Source organism: Nicotiana tabacum, chromosome 17 (genome assembly GCF_000715075.1).
Source record: "Nicotiana tabacum cultivar K326 chromosome 17, ASM71507v2, whole genome shotgun sequence".
NCBI lineage: Eukaryota > Viridiplantae > Streptophyta > Magnoliopsida > Solanales > Solanaceae > Nicotiana > Nicotiana tabacum.
Genome location: NC_134096.1, coordinates 74,956,717 through 74,962,930, shown reverse-complemented (window position 1 = coordinate 74,962,930; position 6,214 = coordinate 74,956,717). Strand labels below are relative to the sequence as shown.

Below are 6,214 nucleotides of genomic sequence, written 5' to 3'. Positions count from 1 at the left end.
GAAAATATTTTTTGGTTACGAAACACCAAAAAATTTCACCATACCAAAACACGTGTACATCTTACTATTGGGAATGTAGCATCAGAGACATTTTGTCTAAGAAGGAGGTATCAACGTCGTCCAACTTCTCATTAATGATGTTAGAATTACGCACTTTAATTTATTCTTAGAGGGAATTAGATGATGGTGTGCCCAAGATGATGTTAGAATTACGCACTTTAATTTATTCTTAGAGGGAATTAGATGATGATGTGCCCAACGCTGATTCCTTTATTATTATTATTATTATCCTCTAACAATAATTTATCCATGCGCTAGAAAAAGCCAGTTCAAGTTGAAAGCTATTACTCCTGGCTACCATTAGAAGTATTTAGACAATATTCAAATTAATAATACTATAGCATTTCTAAACATAAGGTGAGTAATCATGAATACTTTCTAAAATATAACTTAAAAAGTATAATCCGTACACAGCTTCTTAATTACTTGGTTGAAATTAGAAATCTTTTACCGTGAGGGTAAGTTTTTCTTCCGCATGTGTTTAATTTCACTTTTTTCCATTATACCATAATCTGATCTGGTTCTTCCCCTATATATTCTTAGCTTATCTCACTTCGAAGTTTACGTGCATTTGGTCCTAACAATAGTTAATGTACCAGTACGTTATTGATATTATCTATATATATGCACAACCAATGAATTGAATTCTAGCATTACGGTATATGTATTTCAGGAAGATTTCAGATAATTACTCAAAAGACTTTAAGACATTCCTTCACCTAAATAGTTAAGCACATAGGCTATGGAGGGACTCAGCCGCAAGAACAAAAACCACCCGAGCACGGCGTGTTATGGAGAAAGAATTACAGTGTTGAGCATTGATGGAGGAGGAGTTAGGGGAATCATTCCAGGAACCATATTAAGTTTTCTTGAATTAAAGTTACAAGTATGACAACTTGATTTGCAGTGGTCGTTTGCTTATGTTCCTAGCTAGTTTGATGTTGCATATGGTTTTCTCCAAAGTTTTTTTTATAGCAAACTGATAGTATTAAATTCTTTACTCTGTCAGTATATATATCATTGGTTAAATTCAACTAAATATAGTAGCTTTGCATGTTGCAGGAGTTGGACGGACCAGAAGCTCGACTTGCAGATTACTTTGATACGATTGCAGGGACTAGTACTGGAGGCCTAATGGCGACCATGTTAACAGCACCAGACCAACATGGCCGTCCTCTTTATGCTGCAAAGGATATAGTTCCATTTTATCTTGAACACAGCCCCAACATCTTCCCCCAGCGCAAGTACAATTTTTTTACCTCATTAGACGGTTATGTTCTCTTCAACTTTTAATTATGTACTGCTCCCTCTCTTCCAATTTAGATGAGTTAGTTTGACTCGGCACACGGAGTTTAAGAGAAAGGAGGAAGACTTTTGAAACTTGTGGTCTTAAAAGTTTTGTAGGGTCATGACATTTGTGTTGTTATAAAAGCTTCTCAATAAGGATAAATTGAAAAGTTTAAAGTTGAATTATTTCTAATTATAAAAATGTATCATTCTTTTTGGAACAAACTAATAAGGAATGTGTGTCATTTAAATTGAAACAGAGGGAATATATAAATGTATCATAACGTTACGAATTGTATATTTTACAGTGAAATACTATCGCTACTAAGGATGCTGTGTGGTCCAAAATATGACGGCAAGTATCTAAGGAATCTGATCCGAGGGCTCTGTGGAAACCGAAGATTCCAAGAAACTATAACCCATTTGCTTATTCCCACTTATGACATCAAGACACTTCAGCCCCAAGTTTTCTCTACATATGAGGTTGTATTTAATTCATTACAGTTCAATACTACGTACTCCTCTTGATCTTTTTTTTGTCTCTATTTAATTTGTGTAATGAAATATGGTTTGTAAAATCATTTCAGGCAGAGTTGGATCCTGGAATGGATGTTTTACTATCAGATATCTGCATCAGTACTTCGTCAGCTCCGGTTTATTTTCCTGCTTACTTCTTCAAAACAAAAGATTGTCAAGGAAATGATAGAGAATTTAACCTTATAGACGGAGGCATTGCAACCAATAACCCTGTAAGTGCAAAAAACATACAATTATATTTTGGGCATGTCATCGAAAATAATAGTTACTAGTAATACATTTTAATTTCTTCGGACGGGAGATTTACATTGTCTTGTCTGTGCATGTAACTTAAACTCTGTCTGAATATTGGTTAAACAGGCACTGCTAGCGATGAGGCCAACTGGAGCCAATGCAAAACTATTGCCAGCAAATGTCCTGGATTATGGCAAGTATCTAGTTCTATCAGTAGGAACAGGTACATCGAAGTCACAAAGGAAGTACAATGCAATCAACAGCTAAATGGGGACTCATTAGTTGGCTGTGTAAAGATGGAAACTGCCCTTTGGTGGATGCTTTTACTTTTGCCAACGCTGATATGGCTGACCTTCATTTGTCCTTACTTTTTAGCACTGCTGGCCATATTAAAAATTACACACACACACACACACACACACACACACACACACACACACACACATATATATATATATATATATATATATATATATATATATATATATATATATATATATATATATATATATATATAAATCCACCAATTTTTCCATCAAAATTAAAGTGCCTTTTTTTCACCATTTTATATGGGATTGTTACACAAATAACCAGCCAGATTCAATGCTTATTTTTTCTAGCCGGTATACATACATTATACATTATACATTAATTATTAACAGTTATACATGTATTGCACATGAATTATATATGTGTATATCCGCCGGCTATTTTTAGTTTAAGAGATTAGGTGAACGACTATTTTGGTTTATTTTTTAATTTTTTATTTGGTTGCATATAGTTATGATTCAGGGTAATTTGATAGTGCAAATATTCTTTTTAATACGATTAGTATGTAGAAGTTAAACTCTTTTATTTTTGGCAGGATGACAATTTAAGCGGAGAAGCATCATCGACTGATAAAGCAACGAAGGAGTGTATGGAGGAGCTAGTGAAGATTGGTAAAGACATCTTGCAGAAGCCTATTTCAAGGATGAATCTTGAAAGCTGCAAAAATGAAGTTGTTGAAAATGAAGGCACAAATGAACAAGCTCTTATCAGGTCTCTTATTTATTCACAATTCAAAAACCTTGAAACAATTTTAATGATTAGAGCAACTTTAAATATTTATAAATAATAACTTTGACAATATTTAACTAATCAATATTCTGTCGGGTTCAATTTTGTGATTAATTTCTTTAACAGATTTGCAAAGGTGCTTTCAGAGGAGAAGAGACTTCGCACTAAAAGGATGAAGGAGAAGAAGGTCTCTTCTAATGGAGATGCATGAACAAGTATATAATAAGCAAAAATAAATTGTCGTTCTTCTAAGAGATGATTAAATTTCTCGTTTAATGTACAATATATAGCACGAACTGATTGCTATTATTCTTAGAGAGATTAAATTAATTCTCTCAATCTCTCCCATTTGTCAAAGCAGTTGGATCACTTAAATGTACATTTTAATTTCTCATTAGTGTTGTTCATTGTATTTGTAAATTAAACATCATCATTGAAGTTATATGGGCATCACTTGAATTAATAGTCAAGATAAGTATGCCCACTTTATATTCCCCCCCCCAACCCCCGGGCATTTTTTTTTTCTTTTGACAAATTTAGCTAAACACTGTAGTACAAGACACAACGCTAAAAACCTTATAAAGCCCCCCATATTATTGTGTGGCTAAAGGACAACTCAACATTTTAACATAATTATATAGAAAAAGATCTTAAAAACTTTAGACACGATAAAAGTACTAGTCCTAGAATTTACTGTTATCTAGCTAGGACAATGATCGTAAAATCACCTCTCTTTGAAATCATTAGCAGATAACCTATTATGCTTTAAGAGGATTTATTTAGTTTGGTTAATTGCTATATCATGGTTTTTGTCAGTTTATAGAAGAAAACTTGGTTTCTTTTTATCTTTATATATTTTCATTTCGGTTAGCTTGCTCTAATTTGAAGTTTATGTTTAAATGCTTTGGTGCAAATTGAAACAAACTTTTTATATTGTTTGTATATGGGCGAAATCGAGCTCATGGTGCATCCCGGCCTCCGACAAGATAAGCCAGGCTCGAGACATAGTGGCAAGGGACCGAAATCGAGCAAAAGTCCCACCGAGCCAAAATCTGGGGGCATGACGCCTGCCCTCGAGAATGTCGAGGTCATGGTTCCGGAATCGATCCTAGCCTCGAACAACTTCGAAGAATATTGTCGGACAATCAAGTATAGCCAACAGAAGGCTGAAATATCCGTGACCGGACGGATATCACGACGGGGATCTCGGCACTTATCGATAGGGAACTGACAATCAGTAAATTGGAAGATTTTTTTTACCTTTTATAGAGTTGTACCTAAAGTAGGACTCCCCTACTATATAAATGGAGTTTGATAATTCATGAATTACATTATAACACGCACTCAAAAGCAATATATTATTATTTTCTCTGTCACTAGCTCTTGCTCCTTTTCGTTGGTGCCGACCGTGGTGAGCCCGACTCGATGGTGACTATTTCACTAAGGCTGGAATTATCTTACTCGTGTGGTTTGAATTTAATTTACCTTTGCCTTTTCAATTCTACTTAATTTATTGCTCTGTATCAAATTAATCCGCGTATCCTTAAAACCACTTATAAATTCAATTGTTATCCGCATTTGAGAGTAAACATTGTTGTATTCATAACTTTTTTTTTATGTATATTATAATTTTCATGAGTAACATTTTAGGGAGGGCATAAGGTAATAGACTATGTTATAAGAGGTATAAGAATGTTTTGCAGCGTATACTTTATATGTTCTTTCTCAAAAGGAATTTATAAACTAAAATAGATATTGAATCCTAATGACGAGTGTCCAGCTTATATTAATTTTAAACTCGTACTTTGTCAAATTATTGTATAGAAAGATGTCGATCTCACAGAGATTGGTTTATCTATTCTACAAATGGTTCTTATTTTAATTACTATTTGAAAGAATCAGAAAAGTTGAGTTGAGAGCTAACTAGAAAATAATGAACAAACAAACAGTAGAGAAAAGTATTTTTTTTTTACAAATATGATAAAGATGTTGGGATCCTGATTTCACTTGATTATTATATTACAAGCATATATTTATTTTTCAATTTTTATTTCTCACAAAATACATAAATGCCTCTCTCGATTACACTTATATATAAGCAGTTATACAAATTAATTATCAAGGTAGTAATATTAAAGAACCAAAAATATATACTTGAATTGAAACATGCTCTTTTTCAAATTAAGTCCCTTTCGGTTACCGTACTTGTTATAACTTGAATTTTAAACTATTCGCCTCTTTCGATTTCAGAATTAGTATAAAATCAAATTATAACACAAAACAGATAGATGTGATTAAATAAATATCAACACTTATCAACACCACTATTAACCTTACTACCCCTTCCGCCTCTCTCGATTACAAAATGAATAGCAGGTTAGTTTGTGATACAAAGTGAATAGGTGTGACTAAATTAAATAACATATAACTATAAAAATTGAAAGTTTCAAACCAAGCAAGTGAAATTGAAAAAAAAAAAAACTTTCACTATTATGTAGAATTGTCAAGATCCATTATTCTCCCAACATAAAATAATTACTTCATACTGGAGCTAGTACTGCTAATGAAAATATTCATGTCCATTAAATAAGAAAATAAAAAGATATATTCAATAAGAATAATTTTGACTATTTAATTAAAAATAAAAACTAGAGTAATTTTCGACCTTGAAATTTATTTAGAACTGAAATGAAAGTGTAGCCACCACCGTGGTCTACGAAAACGGTTAAAAACTGAAATAAACTTTACAAGAGGAATAATTTTGAATCTCCCAAGTTACTTCTGCAGAGATTGACAATGTCCATTTTATAGCCATGAGGCAACTTGATGGTAACCGTTTTGCTTTGTTGGAAACGAATTTTGGTTAAAAACGATTTTTGGCCTTTTGGCTGTAATTTTGTGCAGAATATCTTTCATTATCTTTTCTTGACACTTTCTTCTTCTTGCTTTTTACTTTGATATATTTCTTCATTGACCTTGCACCGCTACTTTTGCATTCTTTCCTGCATTATTTAGTTAAATATACGGAAAAGATTTG

At 32.7% G+C, this 6,214-nt stretch overlaps 1 pseudogene; it reads left to right on the top strand.

Annotated features, from left to right (window-relative positions):
- The first annotated feature begins 802 nt into the window (after positions 1 to 802).
- On the top strand, positions 803 to 3,388 carry LOC107763577 (patatin-like protein 2; annotated as a pseudogene).
- The last annotated feature ends 2,826 nt before the right edge of the window (positions 3,389 to 6,214 follow it).